General features: G+C 38.8%; 1 protein-coding gene across 2 annotated transcripts in view; it reads right to left on the reverse strand.

Annotated features, from left to right (window-relative positions):
* LOC148414656 (guanine nucleotide-binding protein G(I)/G(S)/G(O) subunit gamma-12-like) overlaps nt 1–19,440 on the reverse strand; it is a 36,617-nt gene that overhangs the window by 13,912 nt on the left and 3,265 nt on the right. Inside the window, exon 1 of one of the 2 annotated variants that reach the window (XM_088430080.1) lies at nt 6,715–6,941. The exons of the other annotated variant lie outside the window; for it this stretch is intronic. The gene's annotated coding sequence lies outside the window, so the exon portion shown is untranslated. Of the gene's footprint in view, nt 1–6,714; nt 6,942–19,440 lie in introns of those variants that run through there. 2 annotated transcript variants of the gene reach the window in all.

Genomic DNA, 19,440 nt, shown 5'->3' on the forward strand with positions numbered 1-19,440 from the left:
AAGAGCCAGAGCAACGAACAGCAGGTATGCTTGCAGAGATAAGTGGAGCGGACGCCGACCCACCCACATGCACAACAAAAGGGAATTCTGGGAATTCTCTTATGCCAGCCTGCAAGAATGCTACAGCTGAGAGCTCCTTATTAATCCTTCCAAAGAACATTTCGTAGAAAGGGTGGGTGCGCAAAGGTACATGAGATCTCGGTTCAAAGTGCAAGGGAGGAAATTTGTCATTCCAGTACCGCCGTAAGGAATTCCAGCTGAACTTGAACGCTTCTTGGAACGAAGCGCAGGAGAACAGTCGTCTGCTTAGCGGCTCACAGTAATCAGAGGGAAAAAAAACAATCTTGTTTAATGTGACAGTCATGACTAAAGTGTCTAGACTGAAGACGAGACGAGACTCATTTCCAAAGCTGAGATTCATGCGCAATTTCTTGTGGTTCGGTTCAACTGCATGGTGGCTGCTGTCTCCTTTGTTAACTCTTTCAGTGCCAAGGGCTATCGGAAAAGACAACCCCTATGATTTTTTTGCATTTTTACTCATCTTGCAAAACCAACAGAATATTTAAGATATGAAAGATTGATTTCCATTGCTTAATTTGAATTACGAGTATGTAATGTACATGTAGTATGGATCGCTTTCTTCCCCAATATGAGTACACTGCCATCTATTGGTCACAGTTCATCACTACAACACTCAATTGGCTTAACACTCTACTGGGCACAGCAGGCACTTTTGGCCGATAGTTTAAACAGGCAAAACGGCCAAATGCATCCATAACTGCCAACGTACCCCTATATATCTTGAAAATTCTTGCCTCTTTAGGACTTAGAAATAGAAAAACACGTGCCTAATAATGGCCATTGTTGCCTGTTTAGATTATCGGTTGAAAGTAGCCGCTGAGCATGAAGAAGAGCCTTAATATTAAAATACGCACTAGTCAAGGGTGTCAGCTACCCTCTTATAAAATATATATATATATATATATATATATATATATATATATATATATATATATATAAATGTATGTAATTGGCGCACAACTTAAGTATTTTAAAAGACGAGAATTCTCATCCATGGCACTGAAAGAGTTAATCAAGTAAAAAAAAAAAAAGAAAGGCGTGGAGGCATCCTACATTTGTAACTGTTGTCTCTTGAGCATATGTATTCATCTGTTTTATTTCTGGATTGTCTGCTGGAAAATTGTCAAAACAAAATACAACCATGCAAAATTTTGCTAAAAAGCGATGCGAGCAGTCTATCTATAGTGTGGGTCAAGAAGGTGAACAAATTTTAACTTTTTCCCCAAAATACTCATTTCACACGAAGCTATGGTGGCCTCAAAAAGAGCACAACCGATTTTGTGAACTGTGAATATGCAGATGTGATGGGGGACAAATTCTTCTGCAGTTCTCGCAATGACCATTTTTAAAAACGTCAAATGCGGAATACTTTTGCAGCCGGGAACACAAAACGGCGTGTCGAGCCAGATAAGCTAAATGCATCAGCGAGATAGCCCAGCGAGGGAGCTAATCAGTGTCGTCAAACCTGCTGATGTTGGGGAACAGGATTAGGAACAAAACTGTGTGCACATGCGCTGGAACAAGACTGATGTGTGTCAGGGACTGCCCCAACATCAAGACAGATAAGTGTGATAACCGCTGGGGCACGGGAAACTTCCTGGCTTGCGAGGGTTAAACGGGGGCCGCCATTCACACATGGCCAAATCTGGATCCGTGAGACATTACACGAAGCACAATACACAAATTTAGCTAGCAGTTTTAAAAAAAAAACAGATTAACTCATTCATTGCCATTGACGGCAAAAGACGTCATTTTTACTGTGCTGGCAATGAAAAAATATATTTACTGCCATTGACAGCTACGTAAGTCAAAATTCCATTTTAACTGTGTAAATAAGTTAAAAAAAAACATAAAACATACATGTATTTTTTTTCTTGTTGTTTGACCTTGTTAGCTTTTGCCAATTTGCTGTCTTCTTTTTTTTCTGACTTTTTTGGCGAGCCATCTTTGAATAACATCCCAAATTCAAACAACTAAGAGTGTAGCGGTGCAACATAATCAATCAATTGGCAACAATTAATTACTAAATTAATTGATAATTATTATTTAATCATATTAAAAGCTAAAATTGTCCAAATTCTCAGTATTTCAACCTTTTCACTCTTGTACTTTGTGTCGAATCAAAATTAAATACCTCAATACTCAACTTGAGTAGTCATGGATACCGATACCAAATATTGATACTACTACTAATTTTGATAAACAAAATCCGCCAGTCCCCCAGAAAAGAAAGACAATTTTAAAGAAAGACCTACTTAATCCAATTTATGATTTTACCTAAAATTTCATGATGAGATATTAAGACACAGCAGGATATAAAAGCAGGAGCGGAGCCTGGAATGGACTCCTTGTAGAATAGTGCCAACATGGGAGATTTTGGATGAAGAGCGATATGATCCAAAACATTTTTTCTTTTCTGGTTAAGATATTGGACCAATGTCCGATATCAATTTGGATCAGGACACCCCTAATCTCAATGTTCTAAGATGTTTGTATGTTGTGGGAGAGCTAAGTTTAGCCTGGGTTGTTAGAGGAAGATACTGTCTTCATAATGCGCATTAAAAAAAAATCTATACGCCACATATTTTTAAGGGTTGTATAAAGACTTTGAAATGATTTGAGTATTTAGGGATCATAGTGCGTGTTTGTAGGGGAAAGCGGCTTGGGTGTTTTCTTTTTTTTCCCCCCTTTCCTTGCATTCCTTGCACGGGTGGAGCCCCGCTTTAGTCAGCCGCGTCTTTGTTGATGCTCAGTAAGTATTTAGGCACCTCTTTTTATGCACAGGATGCCAGGAGTCTGACACGGGCGGCAGGCAGGGCGGACAGCGTCTCCATGATATCATTAGCACGTCGGCTATTTTTAGATGCGGGCGCTAACGGCTTGCTGAAGTCGTGGCCGGCTAGCATGCGGGCACTTTTGGCCTAAAAAGTCAGCAAGTAGCGTGGGTGCCAGCTGGGTATGATCCAAATGATCAAGGTCCCTGCCTAGCAGCCTGTGGTTCCCCAGTAATAGGCCATTATCAAACGGAGAGCAGCCCAAAACAAACACAGGCATGTGGCAGATAACGCCGTTCAGACGTCACTGCAGACGCACGCTGACATGTGGTACACAATAGGAAACCAAGGCGGAGAAGGTGCAAAACAAATACGCGACACGATAGCTCTACCATCCCCCCCCCCCCTTTTTTTTTAATAGTATACAGTAGGGCTGGCCCAAAAAAATTTATATATATATATATATTGGGGGAATTTTAACCCCCAAAAACTTATAAGTCACAATTATCCCTTTTTTTTTTTTTTAATGTATCTGAGTATAGGCATCCAACCCAAGGTACTCATTTATATATTTTCAAGTGTTACGGTAAAGGATGGTCGGAAAATGGCTGTCACCGAATGAATTGCGTAGTACCTATTGCAAACATGTCTTGTAAAGCAGTTATGCAGCATTCTTTGCAAAAAATCGATTTCACATGTTTTGCTCATTGTCAAACCTCTGATTTTAGAAATGACAAGATAATCGAATTCATTAGTTGGACTGCCGAGCCCCAATTTACAATATTCAGGTATTTGGTTGATCCAATGATTTTACATCACCGCTTTTTGCATGAAAACCATCTGATCAGATGCATGTCAAGCCAACACAAAAGAGAAAGGTCCGACCGGAGGCAGCGAGGCCCTCGCTAAACTTGATGCCAGCGTGTGCATGCGTGTCGTGCAGCTGCGTGTATGTTGCATTTGGATCCCAGCCAAGAATGAGCGGCCGGCAACAGGAGCGCCATAAAACTTGAAGCTATTGTGCGTCCCCCGGCCTCTGAAAGCCACTATTCACCACAAGCACAGAGGGACACTACACAATGGATCTCAATTCTGCCCTGCCTATGCGGAACAATAAACAAACGAATTCACTCTTTCCAGTCTCCGCCCACCCCGCCCGAGCGCTGGCATGTACGTCGCAAACGATCCGAGGTGCGGAGCCGTCGAGGCCAAAGGCCGCCGAACTGTCTCGGCTCCCCGGCTGGATAGGAGCGAGGGAGGGAGGGCACGAAAAACGGGTGCGTACGTGTGGAATAATTGATAACGGCTTCGGACGTCATGCGGCTCATTAGACGACGACGTCAAGGTTGTAAAAGGCTGCCTGTTTTTCAAGAAAAGAGGGAAGCGGATTAGTCACGCAGGGTGACATAATTGAGGCATAGTCTACATGTAGGCAGGGTTTACCCTATCGTCTATATAGGCCCAGAGGTTTTTTTTCTGAAAACTCCGTCCAAAGTGGAGATTTGCCGAATTCTCCGGATCCGGGTTTGCACGTAGCAATCGTAAACCGGAGTTTTAAGTCATCACTCTGCTCTAAAACCCGCCAAAGACACGGTGACGTTAAAAGGGCAGAATTTGGCAAAACTACTGCCGCCAATATATTTTTATTGCATTGCCCCATCTTGTGATAAGATTGGTGAACACTGAAGTTGAATGCTTTGTAATGTCATCACAGAAACAGTGGATTTTTTTCTTTTCAAATTAAGAGCAAATTAATTTGAACATGAGGCAAGTTATTGCTAAATTGTGTCAGCGTGACTCCTTTTCTCTCTCTTAAAATGCTCCATCCTGTGATCGGATAGTGATCCTCGATGGGCCCCAAAACCCTTGGTTTTGTGAAGTCCAATATCGAGGTATCTTGTGCAGGTCTCGGACACAACCCAGCATTTTGGTATCGTCGCAACACTATTCATTCATGCATAATAGCGTTATTTATGTCCACGTTGGAAGACTTGTCCGACTAGTTTATCTTTTGATAACAGCTAGCCATGAAATGCAAATATATCATGGAGAAGGGATGTCCTGAAGAGAAAAGAACTTGGATTGTGGTTCTGTTTAACTTCCATCTCAAGTTGCACAGGACATTCGTTAACGTTTTGCCTCATTAAACCGCAGGACATTTGAAAAAGTGCTCAGCCTGTCCGAGGGAAATTTATTTGCCTACTAAGTGCCAGTCTTTGCCCTTGCAGATCAGAGTTCAACGGGTCAGCCGGGTCGGTGTACATTTCCTCCTCCTCCTTGAATTGGAGCATTTTTGAAAACGCGTGCGAAAAAAAAAAGTTTGCCAACGAGTTGGGATCGTGGCGCGGGTAACATCAGATACTTGAAACCTTAAACTACTGAAACAGGGGGAGCTGGATTTTCAAGTCATAAACTACGTTCAGGACACATTGGGTCCATCTTGGACAATAGGGCACACTCCATCTGACTTTCAGACAAGTCTGTCTTGCGTGCTTGACACTAACAAAGTTGGAGAACATGAGCAAGAAAAGAAAAAAAAAGGGGGGGGGGAGGTGGCAGCTTTGCTGAAAGGGAGATAACCAAAACTGTCAGTGAGTCTATATCGGACTGTAGTTAAGTCCAAATTATCTTTGGGCAGGAAGGGACGTTTGGGAAGCAGGACAAGAAGGACATGCACATGCTTTGAAGACAGTACGCAGCGCGTGACCGCACAATCTCACAAGATATCCTGATACGGACATGTACAACACATTCCATCTTCTTACTCTGATTCACAACATTCAGGAAATGACATTCCTTCAAAATGACTTTGGAACTGGAGTTTCAAGATACAAGTAAGAGATATTACCATCTTGACAATTAATGACCCATGGACCACAAAGGCGGAACTAATGGGATTAAAATAAAGAGCAGATCATTTACTCTACTAGAAGACAATAGAATATACTGTAGCGTAATATTCCAGGGTTTTTTTTTCCATTCCATTTTCTAGAGTCACAGGCTTGCTGGTGCCTATCCCAGCTGACTTCAGGCAGTAGGCGGGGGGACACCCTGAACTGGTTGCCAGCCAATTGCAGTGCACACAGAGACAAACAGCCATTCACGCACCCAATCACACCTTATGACACTTTAGTATGTCCAATACAAATGCCATGCATGTTTTTGGAGTGTGGGTGGAAGCCAGAGTGCCCGGAGAGAACCCACGTGGGTTCGGGGAGAACATGAGAACTCCACACAGGAAGGCCGGAGCAGGCGGACCTGCTAACCACTGCTTCACCGAGCCGCCTGGATGGGGGCACCTCAAGTTGAAATGTAACCTGACATCGCTAGTTGGACCGTGCTGCATGGTGTTTCTCAGATAGGTTTGAAGTGGAAGCTAATTTGTTAAAGCTCAACAATGTTAGCCTATCTTAGCATAGCATAATCTATTTGAATTTTTCACATTCAGTATATTATACGAATAACAGAGCGCAGGAAAAAAACAGTGCTAATATCAAAGATTTTGGATATTGGCTGATAGTTTTTGGGGACTAATATCAGATCGATATCAACAGTAGATAAAGACTCCCCAAGTTAGAACGTACTGTTAGCCTAGCATCGCTAGTTGAACCACACTGCATGGTGCTTTGCGCCGTTTAGCATAGCTTGCTACCTACAAACACATGTAAGAAATACTAACAAAAAATACTAACTAACAGTACTCACCCATCTTTAAGTAAAATATTTACATACATATTAAACAGGAAGGATCAATACCAAAACATTAAAAATCATTAAAAGCCCAAATCCCAACTCGCGACACTACAAATTGTTGGGAATGCGACTGAGGAATCACAAGGTTAACGTAACGCGAACCGACCTTTTGGCTGTTTTCAAACGGACACATCAAGAGCGAGCGAGGTCAGACCCAAATAATGCTATCAATCAAGAGCGGCTCCTCCCTCCTCATTGAACACTTTCAAAGACATGACGGGCCGGCGCAGGAAAGACGCTTCGTGGGTCACGCGGAGGCCACTTCCTGTGCGGGCCACCCCTCCATCATTTGGCTTCCTTTCGCCTCATAGTCACCACTTCTCAGCACAAATGGGTCAGCGCAGAGGTCACTGGGTTCGCCGGCGGCATTGATGCTGTTTTATTTTTTTTTTGGGCACACTTCATACACATTGCACACGCGTGTTATCATTACGGTGCATGCTGTGGTCAAAGCAGCAATGTCAGGGCGTGGCTATGTGCAATAGCACTAATGATAACAACGTAGCCTTACGAGACGGAAACCCTTGCAAGCACACAAATCATATTCAGAAAAAGGGCACGTTACAAAGTGTGTACACAGAAACATGTTTCTATGCATTCAGCTCGCTTAAAATTGGTGTCGCAAAGCCTACTTTGCTGAAAAAAATGTGCACACAATCAGATAAGCAAGAGGCCCAATGAGGCAGCTTTTTTTTTTTTTAAAGTTCAAGAGGTAGCCTACACAAGAAGTTACTGTGGTGAAAAGTACACTATACATTAGGGCCCCAGCCCATTAGGAATTCTTTTTTTTTTTTTTTTAATTTAAAATCTGATGCAAATTTTTTTCCTGATTAATTTAAAGGGCGACGATGAATAAAATAGCATGATTCGTCCCAAAGCATTTCAATAGGTGTCAATGCTATGCAAAATTTCATTTCACATTATTCTCAATTAGCAGGCCTCAAAAGTTGTTTTTAATCAGCATTTTTAGGTTGATTTGTGATTACAGGTAATTTCTTGCAATATATATCAATGGCCATCAATTATACGCAAATTTCGGCTACTCGTATCTGACACAAAGGGCATGGCTCGACAGTACGATCTAAATTGGGGTAAAAAATAACCCAATCTGTATGAAAAAAAAAGATTGATCAATTTCTGTGTTGTTTTGCACAATGCATTAAAAATGGGATTGATTTGTACCCCAAATTAGGTGAAAAAGAAACTCAAATTTTTGGGTTATATATCTTACAGAACAATTTGGGACATATGGTTAAACAAACAAAAAGAACATAAAAATTTGTTGTTTTATATAAACCATTTTTTTTTTAAACAAAACAACCCATTTTTGCATTTTGCCCAATTCCTTAATCCTGAAACAGCCTTTCAGTTGTTGTTTTTTGCTGTTACAGAAAGTGTGATTACACAGCCACTACACTAGGTGGCAGTGTTCCTCTCATGGTCAGAGTGAGGACTAACAGTATAAACAACACTAATAAAGGGATTCAGCATTTTTTCTTGTTTTGTTTGATTTGATATTAAAAGGGAAACAATGTTTGCAATGGTGCAACTTATAAAATTTGTGTAGACAAGTGACATTATTTACAAAAGCAGGGGGAAAGGTTGAGGGGGATTAAACATTTTTTTCTTCCAAGGGGAGGGGCTCAAGATAATTCTAATGTAAATCCTACTACCACACTTGTGTTTGAAAATAGGAAGGAGCTTGTTCCTCACAGGAACTGAATAAATGCAAACGGCTCTTAAAATGAGGATGGGTGCAAATGAGACACCTGATGGCGAGCGCTGGAAAACAAGCTGCCAGTGTGCACGGCGTGGACACCTGCTTGCACAAAGACCCAGTGTGGCGTGGAACAAAACCGCTGGGAGCCCACACACGTACCATCACGCAGCCGGAATCGACTGCAGGTCAATACAGTGGAAAAGCACACCCACACCCATGGGCCTCTTGTGTGGGGCACAAACTTACTTCCCCATAGACTCATAAAAGTTCTGCACAAATGTGCAATCCATCAAAATGACAATTATGTCCCTCGGGCATACACTAAAACAACTTCTGTGTGTTACCAGGACCTTGTGAAAGTCACATCCTATTGTTTTTTTTTTTTTTTTTCCTTCCAACCTGTCTGACGGGAAACTGGGTTACACTAGCCGGCCTCTCCAAGTTGGACAGGATATGACCAAATTTGGGCAAGTGGAGTAAGTGTGTTACTAATAAAAGGAAACAACACAAAGTTCCAAGAGGTGCGTCTTCCTGTGAGTGGGAGGGCTTCAAACGCTGCAATCATCTGCAAAGAATGACTTCTGTTACATATTAAAACGATTGGCTGGAATGCCTACCATGCAGGAAGTTAGGCAATATAGGCCAGAAGTCGCTGGTTTAATTCCTTCGATCTGTGTGACTAAATAAGACAAAGCTAACATCCAGAAGCTAACGCAGAGACTAAGAGGTTGCTGACATCAATCATTAGACCACACCCCTTAAAGGCACACACAATACTACATCTATCATTCAGATTTGGCTCGTACCACCAAACAATAAAAACATAAGCTCTCACGAAAAAAAAAAAAAAGTTTTAGGGAATGTTGGAACACATTAAGTAATTAATTGAAAGACTTAAGTTGCCCATTGCAATTAATACACTCAACTAAGGTTGTATGATGTCATTTTATATATTACACACTTGGTTACAGGACAATCCAAACTATTATTATTACTACTGCAGATTTTAACGTTTCTTGCATGGATGGCTTTTTTCTGAATGAGTGAAGCTAATTGGAATGTAGCCAGGGCTCCGAGAAGAAAACTTCAAAATAAAAGTTTAATTAGGCTATTATCGTATTATTATATTACTATAGCAAATATATATCTTTACATGAGGCACATAGTCCAAAATTTACACTCTAAACAGTGATTTTGAGCCTTGGATATCATTGTGGATTTTTGGCGGGTTTACACGGGTACTCAAATGTAAATAGATATTTTGCACTTCTACTCATAAGTGAAGGAAATTTGAAAAAGTCACTATGCCTTGTTTTGTTTTGCAGAATGCACCATGTATGATTGACGGATAGACTGGCTGTATGCTACAGCACCTGTCCAGTAAATAATACAGGCAACAACGTGATGCGCTCGATGGAAGCCACCAAGCAGGCTGAATAACTGAAAAGTGACTCATGTATCAGGTGCAAAACATCCCGCCTGCAAGAAAGTCCTGTTTTTTGCTCTCTGGCACAATAGAATGAAGCAGAATGGGCAGTGTGAGAAAGAAGAGACAATAAGGGGAGCCCACCTGGCAATGCCACAAACAGGTGGCGTTTGAGAAAGGGCGTACACTGCACAACCAGACAGATGGCGTCATTAACAGGTTGGCGCTATTTACAGCGAAAGATGGCAAACACCACCACCCTGTGGCCGAAAGAAGGAACTGCACAATAAGAATGTCAGATTTTATCGTTTACATTTTTGAAATGCAATAACAATAATATTGCGTTTGTATCATTTTGGATGAAGTGGATTTTATTTTTCACGTTTAAAGTCCATTCTAATTTTTGAGGAAAACAGACAAATATACAGAAATAAATGACTTTAAATCTGAGCGTGTGAGTTTTGTTTGTTATCGGAATCTGCTTGGGGCTTTATTAGGTGAGGATAAGATCATTTTAATTTACTTTACTCTACTAAAAAGCTTAATTGGTGGCCTATGTCTATTTTAGCTACTTCATCACAGCAACAGGATGACAAATAACTGAAAAATATAAATACAAGAATGTTCACAAAATGATACAACTGCATTGGCCAATATTAACGATTTGCTACATTTTCAGTTAGGATCAGGTTCATTTTTTTAATCAAAACGATTCAGATGCTACTGAAAGGTTTTGAACAATAGACACAAAAAGTTTGATCCAGATTCAAACTAGGATTGGATACCATGCTCCAATCCAAATTCCGAATGATTCCTCTTCGTTTGAACAACCTATTATCAAGATTTGCTTCAATCTGAAATCCAAAATCCGGTGACTAGCATATCCTAATGTCTCAATAAATAATGAGCGACATATTTAAAGAGGCCCTGCAGGCTTGGCTTTCTCGTGACCTCGGATTTAAAAGGTTGAGGCTCCCCCTGCTGGCTGTAAAAGGACAGTGCTATTATAAATCTTCTAAGTGCCAGTTTGTCCATGTATGTCCACTATAGTGGACAGTAGTTTTTGCTCTATCTTTTGACTCATTCCAGCTACTCAACGAAGTCTAGTGTGATCACTAGAGGACATCCTGGCCTTTCCAGCGATGTTCCTAATTTAAATTGACACAAATGAATAGGCTGGGTCTAAATAGGATTAAAAAAAAAAGTGGTAAGGCATTTTGGAGGGGTGAAAATGAAAAATAAATGGTATACTACTGGCAAAAATATCAGCTACATTTTAAAAATGCAGTAACAGCAGAAAGAACAATATATTTAAAAGGGAAGTCAAAACATACATTTTCTTCACAATATGTTCTATGTGTCATCCTTAGTGTAAACACAGCAAAATTCCATCACAGTTGCAATACAATTCTTGTATTTATATTCAACAGACAACTAGAGATGTCAAAATGAATCGATTATTTATTTTGAATTGCCCCGCCCCCATAAAAATCGATTATTTGACAACTAATCGATGATCAAATTAATCAATTAACTTTTTTCAGTCATCACTCAGAGACACTGTTTAAATTAAAATGATCAAAATCCTCAAATTTCAACCTCTCAATAATATTTTTGAATTCTGTAGTTGTTTGAAATTTGTTAGATTTGATTTTACGTTGGAAAAACAATGACCGAAATAGGGATTAAATCTGTTTCAAAAATATTCTTAAAAAAAAAATCATCTTGCTTGTGTAATCCCGTTTAGTTTTTTTTTCACTAAATAATACAACAAAAATAATTGATCATCTCTAAATGCGAAAAAGGGGTTTAGTAATACACTTTAATGCAAAATAATATTGCATCAAATTATTTGAATAATTAATAAAATAATCAATTACAAAAATATTGAATAGTGACAACCCAACCAATCACGGCTTGTCTTTTTAAGTCTGAACATGTGATGTTAGCAAACTAAGCTATGATTGGTTGATATTGCAACTGTGACGTCATTTTCAGAGGACAGCAAAAATTAATTCTCCACAAACGCATTAATAATCCGAATGCAGTGTTAAGACTAATAGGGGCCACAGAACATATTTAAGTAAATAAAAAACAACTTAAGCACATATCTGGGCATACCGAGGTGACATCATCATCATCATTGCACTGTATACACTTATCGAAACATTATTTTTGTGTGTTCAATAATGTGAAGCGCCTGCCTTGTCTCAATAAAGGTCAGAGGAGACACTGTGCTCCTTCCTGTCATCTCCAGTCTCCTTGATGGAAAACAGTCATGTGATTAGCCGAGAGGCGTGGCCGCAAATAGACCTTGTCTTCTCACTACTGTCATGCGCTACAAATGAGCGTCCAGGAGTTTTCTATACCGCTTGCCTTCATTAGCCAATCACGGGGCACATATAGACAAACAACCTTTAGCACCAAGAGCCATCAATCAAGCTCAAACGAAACAGGAGTCCAGATTCCTATCCCAAACGTCAGAAATGTGATGAAGCCCTCACTAAGCGCAAAGGCCGCCCATTCTACCTGCTATAAATAACCTTTAAACTTGTTTTGCTTTCTTCTAAATCATTTAGCCATTAGTGTCCAATCTGTCCGGAAAAGCACACGCGCACACAACACAGATGGACTGCACCATCAATCCATTTCAACCATGAATGGAATCTTCTGTATACACTCGTATAGAATGCAAAATGTGCGACTAATATTTTGAAACAAAATGTTGAGGGATTATTTTAATTGCACAATGAGGGACTTTTTTTTTCTAAGAAAACCACCAGACCACGAAAAAAAAACATAGCCCACTTAATTTAGCCATTTTCAAAAGGTAAGAAAAAATGTCTTTAATTAATCTGCTGATTAAACGTTTTTTCCCCTCCATTTAAAATTAACTCATTCAATCCCAAAGCAATTTTTATTTCATTTATTCATTTTTTTTCCCATCCCATTTATTTCATTTATTTATTTCAATCCCAGGTACTTATTTCTTTGTTAAAATGTTTTTAGTGTTTGGTTAAAGGAGGTTCCAAAAATGGCAGTAGAACTAAGTTCTAAAATCTACGTTGGTGCCTGACGTGTAGAAAATATTCAGATGAACAAAGAATACTGATTTAAAATGAATTTTAGCATAAACCTAACATTTATACCTTGTGTATAATTTGCTTAAAGTGATAGTCCATTTATTTTTCAAATTTTAGGAGTAATAATTTCACATTTTGTCTATGACTGACTTGGAAATATTTTAAATAAGTAAAAATAACATGGATTGGATGTCTGGAATATTAAAAACGTAAAATAACGTCTCTGGGATTGAATAAGGCGATTGCACAATTCATTTTATTTTTCTGCACAAATGATACTTCAAAAGACCTCATTTTCCCACTTGCTGTCGACCGAAAATGACATCACATGTGCTCAAGGCGCGGGAAATGACCAATCACGACTCACCTGTTGGTCATGTGATGTTCATAAACTAAACCGTGACTGACTGGTCATTACTCAAGCCATCAACACATTGTTCAGTCGACATGTGAAAACATTTGATTTTTGAAAGTATTAATAGTGCGCACAAAATAATTTAGCTTTGAAATTAACTCATTCAATCCCAAAGACGTAATGTTAAGTTTTTACAAGTAAACATTACAATTACTTACTGACAATTATTGTTGTTTACAAGTTAAGACAATAAATCAAAGGTCTTTTTTAAAGTATTTTTTCCAAATATTTTCAAGTGTTAGGCTAAAGGAGTGTCTAAAAATGGGCAGTACTAAAATAATTGATTATAGCTAAAATATGAGCTTTTTACTGCTGAAAAAATGGGCCTTCCTTCAAAATGCTAGTTAGTACCCTCATCCAGCACTCTGCCACTTTTGCAAAATCCCGATTTCATAATGTAGCTCATTTTCAAATCTGCGATTTTTAAAAATCACAAACGAATCGAATCAGTGGGATTTATTGGCCAGCCCAATTAGAGAATAAATGACATCAGATAAGGAAATAAAAACAAGGCACTTTTCACCCGCAAGAGAAATTTTGTTTCGTTTTGATTCTTGCAAAGAAACACATAGAATGTTTCTGTTTGAGATCCAATCAATTCAAGCCGTTTTGGACTGTCACTTTGGTCACAGTCTAAAACACGTCGTCAATTTTTTTTCCGTCTGAAGGGGGGGGCGGGACGGTGATGCTTGCTTACCACAGACACGTGTCCCATGACCGCTATCAATTATCAAGAGAAGAAATATCAGGACAACATGATGTTCTTGAAGCCAAACAGCAACGCTGCTCTATTTAGTAAGTAGCACAAGTGTGACAATATGGACTTTTCATGTTGGGAGACAAAGGACGACATTGTACAAAGACAACTTGGGAACAGCGGTCACATCATGAGGCAACACCACAAACCCATTTAGGCGCTTCAAAAAGTGCCATAAGCAAAAGTTGAACAAGTATTGCAATATTAGCCACTACTCTCCACTAAATAAATGTTCCAGTCATTATAAAATAAAAGATGCTCAATTTTATCCAGGCACTATTTCAAATCCCAATATAGAGCAGTAAAGAATTTGACTGTTCATTTCTAATCTTAAAATAATAATATGCATAAATACATAAATGAAATAATTTCAGATCAATACAGTGGTACTTATACTTAGTTAGAGCGGATTTTTACATGAAAATAGACTATTCTGTTCCAAGCCCCCCCCCAAAAATGCTCCTAAACCCTCAAAATGAATAATATTAAATTATGAAAATGCATCAAAAATCATAAAAAATAGATATTAGAATTACATTAGTGCGTAATAATCATGTAATTCGAAGTACATCATGCAAGGAATAATAAAAAAAATGCTCCTAAACTCTTTAAATTAATCATAATAAACAGTAGCAGTTAACAATATGACTGCAGTTCATTTGTTTACCTTAAGATGGCGGTGTTTTGCTGGTGTTGAGTGCAGAAACCTTTTTAGATTGTGTTACAGTATTTGTGTGTTTTTATTTGATATTTCCAGCAATCTAGGCAAGATTTACAAGTCCACAGGACAAATAATATGTTTTGCGGGGATCATTTTCACCATGTAAGTTTACTTATGTTTAGTTTTCGGTCATGCAAAGTGTGATGGTGTTCTGTTGCTCTATCGCTAACGTGCTAATGGCAGATGGTAATGTCAGACGCAACAGTCCAAAGCACGTATGTGTTTTTTTTTTTTTTTTAAAATGAATACATACAATGCTAACTGTAGCAAATGTCAATTTGATGTCGGTGTGAACTGTTGGTGGAACGTGTGGACGAAGCATGTAAATACGAAAACCACAGAAAACAGTTTGTGAACAAGCCGGCATATTAATAAATTATAAAAATACATCAGAAACTAACAAATAGACATTGCGAGTTGTGATGACCAATTACATTACAGTCTTCTACACTACAGTCATGACATTCCTTTAAAAACACCTGAAAAAATTATGGAAAAAAAATACCAACTGAAAAACATATTTAAAACTATTTGGATGTCTGAACGCTAAAAAAAAAAAAAGGAAAAATATGTATTTGGGATTGTTTGAGTGGCTTTGAATTGAAATCAAAAGGAAATGAATTAACTTTCAATTTTTTATATGCAGAATTTTCCATACCAACTCAATATTTGTATTCAGGTGTTAATTAAACTCCCTTTCAGTTTACAAAACTTAAAAATTGTCACGAACATCAAAATTTGATATGATTTAGCAAGCCGCAAATTATGACTAAGAACCGGAAACGGACCCCCGACCGTGGGTTTAAGACCCCCGTAAAAGCCCATACAGCGTGACAACTCCGTTTCTTTTACAGCTGGCAAACAGCTTTCCACGTGGTATTGTAACTCCTAGGAATAACTGTGAGAAATGAAAAGACTTTCTTTTCTCACCCGTTTGAAAGCGTCGCCATGGCAACACTTCCTGACTAGCTTGCTGACTATAAATCTGAGGTTGATGTCAACCCGATTAGGGAGCGGGTGCTACAAATGTGACTTCCTGTGTAAAAGTTTTCTCGACAATCGTTCAGGGTAGTTTATACTTCAGACGTTTATTTAATTTTGGGGGGGGACTTTATAGTTTGTGAGCGAGTCGACCTATTCTGGGCAAATAAAGACTTCCAGTAAAGCTTGGTATTCCACGAACGCAAGTGCTGGGCTGCCAAACCAACAGTAGGGTGTGACCGTATCACCATTCGCCACCACTCCTCTAAGTACATCTGCTCCCGGCTACGGAGGAATTTAAGAGCAGGCCAACCACTGGAGGCCAAGACTTGTGACTGGCAACACAAATAATGGACATACTTGTCCTTATTAAGACTTCACTCAAGCGGATCAATTCGCAGGAATCCAAATAGGAAATCCTGATGGCTCATAGTTTTAGCAGAACGCCCCCATGTTTAGAAATAAGAGCTCACCAATATATTTTCAACAAAAAAAGACACACTTACATTGTTAGAATACTGCACCAACAAAACAGTAACATGCTTAGTTGGGCTCACTAGGAGAGAATACCCCCTGGTGGTGAGTAAAATAGTAGTTTAAACTCATAATCTATACTTGGATAGAGTCATCCTTTGTTTACTGTGAGATTGCCCCCTGTTGGCTAGTAAAAAAATGAAGCCAAGTCTGAACAGACTATAAACTGCAGGGTTCAAAGCGTGAGAAAAAAGTAGCAGTCTATAGTCACAAATTCACGCTAAATACACACCCAGAGGAATTAACTCATTCACCGCCATTGATGCGTCAAAATATCAAAACTCTATTACTACTGGCTAGCACCACTGACAGGTGTAAAGTGCCTTGCAAAAGTATTAGTACTGCTGTAAATTGGGTTTTGTTTTAGTTTTGCAAGGAACTGTGTCAGTCAAGAATCTAAGACAAAACATGAAGAACTCAATTGAGGAATAAAAAACAACAATTAAAAAAAAACAAAAAAACAATACGACTGGTTTTGGCCATCATTTCAATATCTCTTGCAAAATATCTCAAAGTCTATCTTCCGGCACAAGAAAAGAAGAAACAATTCTTTAGTGCATTATCTTTTTTTTTTTTTATTAATAATTGGTGGATTATATTTTTTGATATCAGTATAAAAAGAAAAATATATATACAACATATATTTTTAAATAAAATGAGCTTATATATATATATATATATATATATATATATATATATATATATATATATATATATATATATATATAAATAATCTGCCATACTAATTTTCCATATGGAAACATTGCATGCTGCCACTTTGAAAAGAAGCAGGAAGAAGTAAAACTTATTTACAGTAACTGTCACTCTTAGGAAATTGCAAGGTGAAATTTAGCATTGCAACGAATGGGATTTTCCCGAAAATGTAATTCTGACTCCCACTCAAGGAAAGTCTTTCAAAAGCGAATTTTCTTAAATTGCTCAAACCAGTTATCAAAATAACATTTTTTTCAATGCACTTTTATTATACACTTACAACAACAAGGAAGACAATTCAATGCAATTAAAAAAAAAAGGAGTGTGCGTGTCACAACACTGTTTACTTCCCAACCACAATACCAATAAATCCGAGATAATAAATCTCCGTTTCGATTGGCAGATCCCAAACGAAACCCAGGCATTTCATGAATGTTATTATATATTGATCTGAACGGCAAATTTAGCAGGGAAGCGTGAAACACTACACTACAGGTTGCTGTTTTGCAGCCGAGCGTTTGTCGTCGGCTCGCTGACAGAGCCGCCAATCGGGTTGAGCAGCATTCTGTGCCAGAGGAAGTGCAGCGGGCGCTACTTCCAGAAGAGCCTGTTAGCCAGTCCCGTATTCAAGCATTGCCACTTCCCACGTGATCCCAAACACTTTGGCCATTGTTGGACCCGCTCAATTCAGATGGGACACAAAAAGAACCGGAGCCAATGGATCCCCTCCGCAAATGGCTGGATGGGGACTTCCCATCGTTATGAATTTTTTGCTGTTGTTGCTTTTTTATACTGATGTGAGACACCTCTTTTTTTTTCTAAACATATACCAGTTACGAGTACTACTATTACACAGTCGTGATACGATACCAAGCATCGATACCACTTATGATACAAACTTTAGATCGGTTATATAAAAAGACCTATTTATCTTCTTACAGCATTTTCCTCTAACATGAGACAAAATTAACGTGATTTTCTATCTTCTACCTTGAAATAAGGCCCCATATAGGCCCGATGGATACTTGATATTGGCCGATAATTTTTTTTTAGGTTTCAACTCAATTTTTATGTTTTTTATGTTACAGTCTTCAGTGCTTACATTGTGGGAATTTTTAAAAGTTAAAAAAAGAAGCCGTAAAAACAACAGGTGAAAAAAAATGTGTCCGAAATTGAAGGTAAAATTCAGGATGAAAAAAAATGAAAACACGCAAACAGTTTTAGTGATTATTCTTGCCGTGAAGAAAATTTGAATACGTTCGGAAAAGTGCCGGCAAACGTCTGGCGAACATTTGCGACCTTGTACGAGCATCCCGTGCCTTCGAAAACATTCGCAATTGTAGCGCGGAGGCTTTGGAAAAAGGGTTTAAAAAAAAAAAAAAAGCGTTGGCCTGGATATAAAGTACAAGGCTTTCCTTTGAAAATGAAGGGCATCAGCGGCGCCATCTTGAGGGCCACTCTTTGTCTCGCTAATCAATTACCATGCACCCCACGCCAGGCAGAAGCCCGCCAGTAAGAGGCAGACCCATTCAAATGCGAGCCAGCCCGGCAAAGCGTACTCGACGGCTAATGAGGGCGGAAACCGGCCTTTCGGGGTCAAAGGTCATCTTTTTACCGGGAGCAACGTTGCTGTTCAAAACAAGGAGACAAAAATAACACCCAGACTTTTTTTTTTTTTTTTTCCGTCGTGAATACAGAGGGGTTTGTTCAAAAGGCGTCCCGGCAGGCAGGCAGCCTCATGACCAGAACCTGATGGCATCAAACAAGAGGGCTCTTCATTTCCAGTAAAGACTTCTGTAGTAATATCGCAGATTTTTAAGCAATCTTCCTTTATGCATTCTTACATTATACTGGCACTTCCTTACTTGCCGACATTCACGCTGTCAACATGCTGTTCAATTTTTTTTTTTGAGGGAAGCCCCACTTTAGAATGTACCGTATTTTCCGTACTATAAGGCGCACCTAAAAGCCTTAATTGTTTAAAAAGCTGATGGTGCGCCTTATATTCAGGTGCGTCTTATATATGGATCAGTATTGAGATTGGGCTTCGCAGATGGGGAGGGTGAGCCTTATAATCCGGTGAGTCTTATATATGGAAAAGGTTTTAAAATATGTCATTAATTGAGTGTGAGCCTTATAATCCAGTACGCCTTATAGTGCGGAAAATATGGTAGTTGCTTCAAGAGTTATCATTTACCTATATGGATTTTTTGTTTTTCTTAAACCGATGCAGATTTGTCAGAAAAACCACTCAAATTTGAAATCAATTACTGATTGATATTTTTAGACCTTACCTTAGACAAACATTTTGGAAAAAAAAACATATCTTAAAAATGTCTTTTTGGCATTGAATGCGTTAATATTTTCAGGACCTGAATTCTTGTCATGTGTTTCTGCTAGCAGTTGAACGATGTTTGAAACATTTATGCTTCATTTATTTTTCATTATGTGTTTAATGATTTGGTATTAGAAACTAACTGC

This window comes from Hippichthys cyanospilos, chromosome 12 (assembly GCF_059441005.1).
Source record: "Hippichthys cyanospilos isolate Australia breed blue-spotted pipefish chromosome 12, RoL_Hcya_1.0, whole genome shotgun sequence".
NCBI lineage: Eukaryota > Metazoa > Chordata > Actinopteri > Syngnathiformes > Syngnathidae > Hippichthys > Hippichthys cyanospilos.